Source organism: Cricetulus griseus, chromosome X (assembly GCF_003668045.3).
Source record: "Cricetulus griseus strain 17A/GY chromosome X, alternate assembly CriGri-PICRH-1.0, whole genome shotgun sequence".
NCBI lineage: Eukaryota > Metazoa > Chordata > Mammalia > Rodentia > Cricetidae > Cricetulus > Cricetulus griseus.
This window is the reverse complement of record NC_048604.1, coordinates 56306577-56320471: the sequence shown is the minus strand read 5'-3', so window position 1 is coordinate 56320471 and position 13895 is coordinate 56306577.

Below are 13895 nucleotides of genomic sequence, written 5' to 3'. Positions count from 1 at the left end.
CTTTTCAGTTCAGTGATTAGTTATGGGTCTCTGCTTCTACTTCCACCAGCTGCTGGATGAAGGCTATGGAATGGCATATAAGACAGTCATCAATTTTATTATCAGTGGAAGTCATTTAAGGTAGCCTCTCTGTTGCTTAGATTGTTTTTTGGTATCATCTTTGTAGATCTCCACACCTTTCCCTAGTGCCTGATTTCTCTGTAAACCTAAAATGTCTCCCTCTATTATGGTATCTCCTTTCTTGTTTTCTCTTATTCTTCACCCTACTCAACCTTTCTGCTCCCTCAGGTCCTCCTCACCCCTCCCCTTCTCCCCTTCTCATTATTCTAGCTCCCTCCCCCTAACTCCCTTGCTCCCAATTTGCTCAGGAGATCTTGTCCCTTTCCCCTTCTCCAGGGGACCATGTATGTCACTCTTAGACTCCTCCTGGAATTCTTTTAATGAAAGAGTATTGTAAAACTTTTTAGGCACAATTAACAATTTTTATATATTAAGAATGGTGCTTCTTGGAATGGTAACCAAGGTAGATGTTAATCTCATTATAGGGGAAGGACATAAAAGGCAGCATCTCCACCACTGCCTAGATTCTTAGTTGGGGTTGTCCCTGTGGATCCCCTAACATTTCCCCTGTTTCAGATCTCTTTCCAAACCTGTACTATCTTCCTCTATCAAGGCATCTCCTTTCTTGCCCTCCCCTATTCCTCCCTTGTCTCAGTCCTCCTGTTCTCCTCCCCCTCCCTTTATCCCCCTCTCCTCTTCCCACTTCCTCCCCAGCCCCCGTGCTCCCAATTTGCTGATTGAAGCAGAAACAGGCACCCACAGCTAAACACTGAGCCATAATCCTGGAAGCCATTTGCGGAGAGGGATGGGAGATGAGCAAAGGAACCAAGAACGTGCTGAAGAAACCCACAGAAACATTTGACCTGACCTAGTGAGAGATTGGAGACCCTAGTGGTAAAGCCAGGGAACCACAATTGGATGCAACCAAGCCCTCGGAATGTAGGAGCCAGCTAAGAGGCCAAGACAGTCTATGGGACCTCTAACAGTGGAGCCAGTGTTTATCCCTAGAGCACAAATAGACTTTGGGAGCCCATTCCCTATGGAGGGACAGTATTGCAATTTAGATGCAGGAAGAAGGACCGGAACCCTCCCCCATATGATGTGACTCCATGGGGAGGGGGTGCAAGTGGGTTGTGGTGTTGGTGGGGTGCATGGGAGGATGGGAGGTCAAGAGAATGGAAGGATATGTAATTAAGAGTGCTTCTAAAATAAAATTTTAAAAAAGATTGGTGATTCTTATATTATGTAAGTTAATATTGATAAAAATATTTTCTGCTGTATTAAAAAATGGTTCTTGATAAATATTGAACAATATTTCGTATTCTCAAAATAGAAAACAGTATTGAAGAACTCAAAAAATAAATACAATTTACAAAGTAGTTTACTTCATATATGACCAAGGCCCAGGTATTACTAAAGTAGACACACTTGGCAAGATCTGTAATTTAATTGTAACCATAAAGAAATTTATTGAGATATATAACTTTTGGTTTGATAAACTAACTTGGGTTCATGACAGATACTGTAAATGCAAGTTCTCTTTATAATAAAGTTCATATTTAAAAAATAATTTGTCACTAGAAAATGATAGTGATACAAAGAAAAACATTTATTTTTGGTTCTTTACTATGGGAAAGCTAAGCCCTAGTGGTTATCCTACCTAGATCAGTCCTAACCATTTTAAAAGCATACTTAGAAAGTACTTGGCTGAAAGCCAACCTGGGTCTGCCTGAGGGCCTTGATAACAATGGAGCTGTGTCAAAAGATAATGTTGACCAAGGAAGACAGGCCACATCACAGCAGCAGATGCAATAAAAAGTGATCCTCCTCCCCAGGTAGGGTAGGGGGCATATAAGATTTGCCCCTTCCTTAATAAATGGAATTTTTTGCTTTGACCTGTTCCCGGTGTTTGCAATATTGACTCTGAGTCTACTGGCTCCCTCCTCCAAGGGAGACCTTTGGGAACCTGTAACATCTGACATCCAAAGTGGGCCTGACATGGATATTGAGCCTGCCTGGTTTGTGGTCCTTGTGTTGTTGCTTCAGTACTAATTTGGGAAGACTTTCTTTTTAACTTTCACTGTGGCCATTAGGCTCTGTTGTTTCCTACTCCTCATACTTGGTGCAGGTCACACACCTCCAGGTTGTTGTGTTCTACTAAGTAAGCCCTTGATGTTTATTATTTTGGTCTGGAAGTAAGTACCAGGACCCCTTCTCACATTCCAAATTACCAGGAATCATGGAAAGGGAAATAAAATAACTGATGCCATTATGAAGACAGCTACAGTAGATTTACTGGAACAGGCTAGAATGCTACATCAAAAATTTCACCTTCACCAGAGTTGCTCCAAGAATTGCCAATTTCACACTGTAAGCATCTATCCAAATCCTTTGCTACATGTATACTGCTTACACTCTTGGGGCACCTTCAGAGGACAGGGATAAATACCTAAGGCTTAATACCCAATGCTACATGACAGATGGATTTTACTCATTATGCACCTTTTGGTAAACTAAGATATACCTATGTAATAGTGGATACCTGCTCTGGCTTTGTGTATGCCATAACATTGCCTAGGGGGGAAGTTTGCTAATGTTGTCAAGGCACTTAAATCAGTAAAGCTAGTCACAGGAGCTCCTTGGGCCATTAAGACTGATAATGGCCCTGCTTGTTTCTCACAACAGTTTAATAATTTTGAGTCTTCTTGGAAAATTTCCTATACAACAGGAATCCCCTACAATCCTTAGGGATATGTTATAGTGGAGAGAACTAATTGGACCCTCAAAGAGCTCTTGGTGCAAATAATATCATCAGAGGCAAAAACAGAGACCAGTCATGCACTGGTGGAGATCCCTTTTCACATTTATTTCTTATGCTTTAATGATAAGGCATTAAGCCTGGCCTACAGACACTGGGAATGCCTGGCATGGAATAACCTGCAGTTGGTAAGGTGAAAGGGATCTTACATCCTCCAATGGCAACCCCCAGCCCCCCTATTGAACTATGGGTGAGAGTATGCTTGCATCTTTCTGCATAGTGCCACCACTCCAATAAAGTTATCCTCCAGAGATATTCATCTTGCCATGGAACAAGAAACCTTGCCCAAAGTATAGGCTGCAGACAGGTTATGTATATTGCCTTGGCTGTTTATATTGATGTATGCTCTGAAACTGCAGAGGGTTTGTAGGCCCTTGTCACACTACCCCTATTCTTCTGCTTCTGGCTGTTAATTCATCTTCATACAGTTTTGTTTACTTCTGAGGCAAGCTTGGTGTTGCCCTTCATGGTTCTAGTAACTACAACAAAAGAGGTATAAGGCCTATGGTCCATGGACAAAATACTTTGCTTCACTATCCTCCCTCAGTCTCTGTGTAAACAATTTAAAGGGACTTTTTTACCTCCTCTGGATCCTCACCTATGATTTGCTCAGCAGGGTGGTACTCCTAATTCTTATCCTGTTTAAGTGTCTCCTAAAGCATACTCTTCAATAAACAATGGCTACCAGGATGACCATTCAGATACTAATGGCTCTCAGGCATCCAGAACAAAGATCTCCTAAAGAGGTAGTGCATGCATGGCTCACAGAGATACAAAAGGCTACTGCCTGACCCACCACCTTGACAGATCCACAGGATTCATACTCTTCAAGGTCTGGTAAGAGTTTGTTAGGCAGGCCAAACTAAGGCAGGCATAGTCCGTCATGCTTAGTGCTTCTGAGGTATCGTCAAAAAGGTTGGAGCAAGGCACCCTGGCTTCTACTGACAATGTCCTGTAAAAATAATAAAAGGGGTGGACATAAGCAATGACTAAGCCCTAATGGCCAGCCTACCTAGGTCAGTCCTAACCAATATTAAGAACATTCATAGTAAATACTTCCTGAAAGCAACATGGGCCTGCCTGAGGGCAATGGCAACAGCAGTCTAGCCTTGTGGAGAGATGACATGGACCAAGGAAAAATGGCCACATCATATCACCAGATGCCAACACAACAGATTTTCCCTGCTGGGAGGGTGGATGCTATATAAGGCTTTCCCCTTCCTTAATAAATGGAGCCCGTTGCTTTGACCTGCTCCTGGTGGTATCTGTGTCATTGACACAGTGTCTACTTCCACCCTCCGGCAAGGGAGATCCCTGTGACCCTGCAACAATTTTGGTGATGAACACAATTAATAATGGCCTTTACAGTCTCAGAGGAACCATATTGACAAGGAATAGAATTTGGAGTTTTTTTCTATTGAAAGTTTGTTCTGATGGCATAGTTGTAATGTCAGGAATGTTTCCTAGTTAAAGGGCTGGCCACTAAATATAAACTAACTTCCAATGCTTACAAATAATCTCCTTGGCAATACAGTAAAATGTTAATTATAAAATATTAATTTGATAACATTAAGATAAGTTTCACCTTTGATGAGCTGAGAAATAATCACAAGCAATCAGAGAGTGTGTTGATGTAAAGGTTTCTGAACTGTCTTTACTGCTTTTGCAAAATAAGAAAGCAAATATGCCAAGAAGCTAATAGATAGTCAGTTTTATTTATTTGATATATTTGACACATTTAATCATTAAACTATTTGCAAGAAAGGAATGAAAAGAACATTGTTTTGATTGCAATTAAGATCAAAGGGCAAAAGGAGTAAGAAGCCTGAAATAATAAAACATGCAATAATACCAATCCAGTCAGATAAGGCAAAACTTCATTTTAAATTGTAATAATAAAGAGAACTGTCTAGTTTTCAGAAATCTGCACATGCCTGAAAAACACAGAAAGTATATTTTTTCTATCATATTTTAAGCAGACACTGGACAGACAACTGGGGAACATAGAGTTCAGGATCTGTGAAGTTCAACAGGACAAGGATCACTGCTTAGCAGGTCAGACAATATTAGATCACCTACCACGGAAAACAAATTCTACATTTAGGTATTGCTCTGGCTTTGGGACAACCCACAATTTAGTAGCCTGTGGAAAAAGAGAGACACCTGAGAAGTAGTCACCTCAAAGCAAAGGCTAAAAATAGGTAATTAAGAACAAAAAAAATTTTTCTCAGGAGGTAAATGTGCTGTCACCCCAAGCTGCTCATGAGCCATTGTGTTCATGTATTGCAATGCCATATGAGATGTACTCATGAGAATATATAATTACTGCACAACAAGGAAAAATAAAAATATATTTAAAATATTTTGTAATTTAAGATGCAATAATTAAAAATTAAGCAATTATCTGATATATGGCAATCAAGGTTTTGCACACATGTTAAAAGTTATCAGAAAACCTATTGTAGTTGTGAAGATAACTATTAATAAATCTACATCACTTTTAATTCAAAGATAGTTTAAGCTTTATTAAAACATTTATAGTAGAAATTGATAGAATTGGATGTCAAAAAGTATAAAGAAAATTTTCAATATATGAATGTGTTTGCTTTGTTACCTATAAAGCTTAAAATTTAATATTCCATGTTTGCTGAAATTTTTCAAAAAGTCTTCTATATCCATTAGCACACATTTATAATATTTATAAAACTTATTTCCTTATTCAATATTATTAAAAGAAAACACAAATTTACATATGCATCTTCCATAGGATGAGTGTCAAGTCAAAATAGATTAAATATTAAGCAAAATAATGTTTCATATTAAAATATTTATAATAGATACAGGAATTGTCAAACTGAACATACTAGGTTCTAAAATTTAGAACTGCAAGGTTGATTACACTTTTTACTCAGGTGTTATTTTGAAATGATAAAAGTTTTGAATGTACAAAAGAGATTTTGCATTAATGGGTCATAAACAAATTTTCAATAAGCCTGGACAAATGTTCAATTCCATTTTATAGGTTTCTGATTACACTTAAAATATATTTTGACTTTGTTTTATTTATTTGCATTCAAGAATAGGCAAAGGTCAGTGAAACGTTTAGGTTGTATACAATCCTAAAGGAATTGTACAACATGAAAAAATACAGATTTAAAGAAACTAAAAATATTTCTGAATGTGAGTAATTGATTTTTAAGATAAATAGTGACAAATAGTGACAAAATGCATATAAAGATAAGTATTTAGTTAATTATTATGCTACTTTAGGTGACTGTAGTAGGTTCCTCTCTATGAGCCACAACTCCCTAGACAGTGTTTACAGGGTAGTTTTACAGTACCAGGCATGATTTCCTTCCTGTTCAGTGAGTCTTAATTCCAACTATATCACTGCTGGTTACCTCCAATATACAAATGCTAATATTGTCCTTATTTAGGGATATAAAATGACCAAACTACTTAGTGTGGTTCATAGGTGTTACCACTTAGTAGAAATAATAATTGCTATGCTTCCTTGGCAAATTCCTTGGTACCTTCAGGTACTGTGAAAGCAAGTCCTCAGAAAAGAAGCTTCCTATGCAAATCTAATCCATTTCTGTAAGTAGTACCTTGTATAAAGTGTTTGGTGTCCTCTGCAATAGTACCTTAACTTCAGCTCTAGGATTAACTCTGTTTAATATAAAGTACTTAAAATTCTTCTGTACTTTTATTTTTCATTTAATTTTACAAAATTTGAAAGTAAAGTTTTATCTGTTTTTTCTTTTTTATTATCTTTCAATTAGTAACAAGTTTGCTTCACATGTCAATGCCAGCTCCCTCTCAATCCCCTCCTCCCCTGATGCCCACAAATCCCTGAAGCCCCTGCCCCATTCTCTCTCTGCTCCCCAGGGCGCATGCTACCCTCCATAGGGGATCTCCAAAGTCAGTCATATGATACCAGGTAGTACCTAGACCCTCCCCCATGTGTCCAGATTGAGAGGCCATCCCTCCATATGGATGGACTCCCAAACTCAACATTTGTGTGCCAAGGGTCAATACTGGTCTACTACCCAAGACCCCATAGATTGCCTAGGCCTCATCTCTGATACCAGGTTCAAGAGGTCTGGATCAGTCCCATGCTTGCCTCTCAGCCATCACTCTTGGGTCCCTGAGTTTCCCTTGTTCAGGTCAGCTATTTCTGTGGGTTTCACCAGCCAGGTCTTGACCCCATTGCTTGTGTATCCTTCCTCTCTGCACCTGAGCAACCTAGATGTCCTTCAACTAAAGAATAGATAGAGAAAATGTGTTACATTTACACAATGGAGAACTACTCAGAAGGGATAAAACAATGGAATCTTGAAATTTGCAAGCAGATTCATGCAACTAGAAGAAACCATCCTTAGTGAAGTAACCCAGTCAGAAAAAGACAAACATGGTATGCAGTCACTTATATATGGATTTTAGACATGGAGCTGGGGATTTCCAGCCTAAAATCCCACTGCCAGAGGGCCTGGAAAACAGAGAGGACCTTAAGAAAGACATGCAGGAAAATGGGAATCAGTCTACCATAAGATCCAGCAATTCCACTCTTAGGCATATACCAAAAAGGTGCACATTCATACAACAAGGGCATCTGTTCAACAATGGTTATCATAACAATGGCTATTTGTAATAGCCGAAAACTGGAAGCAACCTAGATGCCCCTCAACTGAAGAAGGGATAGAGAAAATATGGTACATCTACACAATGGAGTACTACTCAGCAAGAAAAAAAATGGAAACTTGAAATTCGAAGGCAAATGGATGGACCTAGAAGAAACCATTCTGAGCAAGGTAACCCAGTCACAAAAAAGACAAACATGGTATGTACTAATTCATATATGGATTCTAGACATAGAGCAAAGGACTAATAGCCTAAAACCCACACCACCTGAGAAGCTAAGAAACAAGGAGTAGACTAAGAGAGACATACATGATCCCCTAGAGAAGGGGAAAGGGGCAAGATCACCTGGGAAAATTGGGAGCATGGGGGTAGGGGAGATGGAGCTAGGAGAATGAGAAGGGGAGAAGAGGAAGGGTGAGAAGGGCTGGAGGGAGCAGGAAGTTTAAGTTTGGGGAAGAACAGAAGAGAGCAAGGTAATAGATACCATAATGGTAGAGACAATATAGGTTTAAAGAGAATTCAGGCACTAGGGAAATGACTGGAGGTCTACAAAGATGACACCAACTAATAATCTAAGCAACAGAAGAGAGCCTACATTAAATACCCTCCCCTGATAATGAAATTGTTGACTAACTTATATGCAATCCTAGAGCCTTCATCCAGCAGATGGTGGAATTAGAAGCAGACACCCACATCTAAACACTGAACTGAACTGTAATGCAGTTGCAGAGAAGGATGAGATATGATCAAAGGGGCCCAGACCAGGCTGGTGAAACCCACAGAAACAGCTGACCTGAAAAAGGAAGAGCTCTTGGTCCCCAGACTGATACCTGGGAAACCAGCATGGGACTTATCCAGACCCCACAAACGTGGGTGTCAGTAAGGTGACCTCTGAAATCTTTGGGTCCTCTTGTAGTAGATCAGTACTTAACCCTAGCATAGGAATGGAATTTTTGAGCCCATCCAACATAGAGGGATACTCCCTGAGCCTAGACACATGGGATGAGCCTAAGCCCTATACCAAAGGATATGACACCCTGGGAAGAACTCCTATGGAAGTCCTCACCCTCCCTCATGAGCAGAAAGGATATGGGATACATAGAGTGTTAGTTGGGGGTCACAGGAGGAGGGGAGAGAGAGGGAACTGGAATTGACATGTAAAATAATCTTGATTATAATTCAAATTAAAAAATTCAAAAGAAAGAGAGAGAGAGAGACATGCATGGTACCCCAGAGAAGGGGAATGTTACAGGATCTCCTGAGCAAACTGGGAACATGGCAGAAGAGGGGAGCTTGGAGAAGGAGAGGGTGAGATGAGGAGTGGAGCGGGGGACATGGGGGAGCAGGAAGTTTGAGTCAGGTGATGAATAGAGGAGAGCAAGAGATATCACAGTAGAGGGAGCCATTACAGGTTTAAAGAGAAATCTGGCACTAGGGAGATTTCCAGAGATCTACAAGGATGACACCAACTGGCAATCTAACCAATAGTGGAGAGGCTACCTTAAATACCTTTCCTTCATAATGAGATTGATGACTATCATATATGCCATCCTAGAGCCTTCATACAGTGGTTGTTGGAAGCAGAGGCAGACACCCACAGCTAAACACTGAACTGATAACATTTTATTTTTATGAAAATACTAATCTTTAGTTGGGATGTACTTAATTTTAAAATATTGCCATAGTCCTTTATTGTCTATGGTTTCATAGGTACTGAAAAATGTCACATGCCAATAAGTTGGGACCTTTCACTTTTCTCAAGTGTTATAAAAATTGAGTTTATCCCTCTTTCCTGCCATTCCAAGTATTTTGGAAGGAAGAGGATGTATAACTATTCTCAGCTTTACACAGTATGACAGTCTGCAAGAAATTTGAAAATGTCAGTCCTATGAAAAGAAATTATTTGTGCTGCTATTAGTATTACCTTTCCCATTTCTTTGAGTGCAGAACTTGCTCTTCCCCAAAATGTGGCATGAACATTACAAAGCCATTATGGGACCATTTCTGTGTCAGGGCTTATTTGGCATAAAACAACCAAAGATAGTATTAGACTTCCTGTGTGCATTATAACAGGAACAATGGTATCTGACATGAATGGGAATTAAATGTAATGGGAAAATTATGGAAATGGATTATTAGACACATAGTCTGAAGACTTAAATGGTTCATGTACAAGCTATGTCTTGTGTTTATTCTTCTGGAGCACAGTGGAGTGTGACTGCTTAAAAATTAATGAAGAAAGAGTCTTCTATAACCTTCACAATTGGCAACCTGGAGTGTAACATAGAAAAAGCAATGCAGAGACTCTCTATATTGCACTTATAAGGTGTATACAAACACTGAGTGTTTATTCAGTCAAAAAGCACAAAAGCAAGGTACAAATGAATACCAGATTCAGCTTTAAATCACTCAGGGAAACAATGCTTGTAATCCAAGTTGAGACAGTCTAAGATATATTTGGAAACAAACTTTAGGAATTTGACAGAAAGTGAAAAAAAAAGAAAGATAATTTGTGAACATAGAATGTGGGAAAGAAAAAACATAGATGCAACTATTCTGTATTTGTGTTTTAAAATATTGTCCTTTTATATTTTGTGAGTCATTGACTGTTTACTAGTCCATCAAGTTGACGAACTGCATTTAAAGGAGTCAGTTTCAAAGGCAGTCAGAGTTCTATTTCAGCAGCATATAGCCAAATAAAAGTACACACATGTCAAGCCAAGATGTGCTTCAACTCTAAAAGAAATGAATATTTAATGTAAAAACTATTACTTTCTTAAATAATTTCTAATCCATTATTAAAAATAGCTTTCCAAAAGATGTCATGAGAAGAAGAGACCTATTGAGGACATGGTATGGAAAACTTTGGTTGTAGAGATGGGATTTCCAGGAGGCCTGTGCTGTTTTGAAAATCACCTTCAATAATTATGTGATTACATTTTGGAAGTGTTTATTTACTTCATATAACTATATGATAAATATGGCTCTGGATTCTCTGTATCCTATAATTATACATTTAACATTTAATTAAAATTAATGATTCTTGTGGACTTCAACATATTTTTTTCTTTTATGTATTTAAATTAGAAACAAGCTGTTTTACGTGTCAATTCCAGTTCCTCTCCCTCCCTTCCTTCCCTACCCCCTAACAATCCCCTATCCCATCCCTTTTCTGCTCCCCAGGGAGGATGAGGCCTTCTATGGGCAATCTTCAACATCTGTCATATCCTTTAGAGCATGCCCCAGGCCCTGTCCCATGTGTCTAGGCTGAGAGAGTATCTGTCTATATGGAATGTGCTCCAAAAATCCATTCATATATGAGGAATAAATACTGATTCACTGCCAGAGGCAACATAGATTGCCCAGGCCTCCTAATTGGCATCCAAATTCAGGGGAGTCTGGCTCAGTCCTATACTGGTTTCCCAGGTATCAGTCTGGGGTCCATAAAATCCCCATTGTTCTGTGGCTGTCTGCTTCTACTTATATCAGCTACTGGGTAAAGGCTATATAAATGGGATATAAGGTAGTCATCAATCTCATTATCAGGGAAGGACATTTAAGTTAGTCTCTCTGCTATTGCTTAGATTGCCAGTTGGGGTCATTCTTGTAGATCTCTGGACATTTCACTTGCATCAGATTTTTCTTTAAAACTATAATTGATCCCACTATTATGGTATGTCTTTTCTTGCTCTCCTCTATTCTTCCCCTGACTCAATCTTCCTGCTCCCTCATGTCCTCCTCTTATCCCATTCTCTTTCTCCTCCCTCTCCTATCGCCCATGCTCCCAATTTGCTCAGGCGATCTTGTCCCTTTCCCCTTCTTGGGGGATCAATGTATGCCTCTCTTAAGTTCCTCTTTGTTTCCTGGATTCTCTGGTGATGTGGATTGTAGACTAATAATCCTTTGCTCTATGTATAAAATCCATGTATGAGTGAGTACATACCATGTTTGTCTTTTTTTGTGACTGGGTTACCTCACCCAGGATGGTTTCTTTTAGTTCCATCCATTTGCCTTCCAATTTTATGATTCTAAAGTTTTTTTGTTTTTTGTTTTTGTTTTTGTTTTTTAACCACTGAGTAGTACTCCATTGTGTAAATGTACCACATTTTCATTATCCATTCTTCAGTTGAAGGACATCTAGGTTGCTTCTAGGTTCTGGCTATTACAAATAAAGCTGATATGAACATGGTTCAACAGATGTCCTTGTTGCATAAATGTACATCCTTTGCATAAGAGTGGAATTGCTGGATCTTCAGATAGACTAATTCCCATTTTCCTGAGGTACTGCCATACTGATTTCCAAATAGTTCAACATACTTTTAAAAATGCAAGCTTGTAATTTAATGAAAGAGTGGAAATATTCACTTAATACATGTAAAGAAAAAACTATAATTATTTGATAGTATGTTATATGTATAGCATCACCTTCAGAAATATGACAATTATAAGAAATGATGTGCTGAATGTAGAAGTCAAAACAACTTATATTCCAGTGGGACACAAACTGAGCATATGTTGTTGAAAAAATACGAAAATTTGCTTGCTAAAATGTGCCAGTCAATTTGGTAACAAGGAAGAGATCAAAATATCATACATGTGTTTTGTGGGATGCTTTCTGTCAAGTATTTCACTTTTCCTTCTTTTCACTCTTTCTTACTCAGTAGTAAAATGGATTATTTTTAATTAATAATTTAATCATTTTAATTTTATTGACTTCTGCATAGTACCAAATTACTCTCTCTCTGTCTCTCTGTCCCCCCTCTCTCTCTGTGTGTGTGTGTTTATATGCAGTTGATATTTTGCTATCATTTCTAGTCATTGAGTAGCATTCAGTCTGTATGCCATCCCTACCTCTTATATATCCAAAAAAAAATGACACAGAAGAAATTGATATCAGAGCGGTTATATGAATTGATATCAGAGCTGTTATATGATTACTAACAATCAGGGCTTCTACAATTTTGCGTTATTTCTCACCCCTCAAACCATATGAGCAGTTGTCTCCAATTGCCTTTTATTCTGTTCCTTGTTCCTTTCTCTGTCTCTTTGTCTGTCTGTCTGTCTGTCTGTCTGTCTCTCTCTCTCTCTCTCTCTCTCTCTTTCTCTCATCTACTTCAGGTCTAGAATATCTGCATTTAGGGCAAAGAAAAAGAAACACAAATGCTTTTCAACACTATCCTGTGAATTCATAAATTATTTAAAAATGAAGATGGCCAGTCATAGCATTAAGAACTTCACCATTCTTTGCAGTTTGCCTACAAGAGAAATTTGTCTCTTGGTTCCACTAGTACTCCATGGAAACATTTATGATCCCTTAGACCTATCTATATTTTCAATTTCTTCCTCCTGTATAGAAAAGGATATATAATCATCTGAATCATGTTGGAGTAGAACATAATTGAATTTTGTGATTGCTCTATGCATTTCTATAAATTTGTGTCTTTAATTTTTCCTGCAGTGAATTTCAGAGATACTTACTACTGTAACCTAAATTGCCCCCAGAACCTATGTTTCAACATTCCTGACTGCAGATCTTATCATGATCCTATAGCAATAGCATAATTACAATTGGATCATTCAATACTATATTTAAGATGTAGAAGTTATATTTTTTCTTCCTGTACAATTACCAAATATTTTCAAAAAGGCCCTAATAATTCTACACACACATATGCACGAGCACGTGAGTGTGCACATGCACACACACACACACACACACACACACACACACACACACACACGCTGGATAAAGACATGGAATTATGGCAATAATGCATGTAATCCACATTCTAATATTTTGGAACTTATTTAGTCTTTTTACCAGTATTAAAGCTATTATTGGTGTGTGTATGTGATGAATAAAATACTCACATGACAGCACACAACACATGAGGATCCTAAAGATAGTCCATAAGGGCATTTTAGCTTCTGCATATCGTTCTCTGGGGAAAGACACCTACAATGTCCTTAAGAAAACATAAGTGGCCTTAGAAAGTGGCCTGCATAAAATTTACTAATGGAGTTCAAGATATGCCACCATGTCATTTGAAAAAACATTATGTATAATAAGAGAGGTCAATCTAACTTCTTTTTACCCCCCTTTTTTTAGACATGGGCTCTCTGTGAAACAGTCCTAGCTGTCCTGGAACTCACTCTGTAGAGCAGGCTGGCATGGGACTCTCTGAGATCCACCTGTATTGCAACTGCCTCCCCAGTGCTGGGATTAAAGGCAGTTGCCAACACTGCGTGGATTCTTATTATCTTTCTTAAAGCAGGTCAAGATTTTCTCATACAAAATATGTGAGTCTCCCTTTTCTCCAGAGTATCCACACTGTATGCTAGTTACTCAATAACCACATTTTTATAGGAAAAAAAT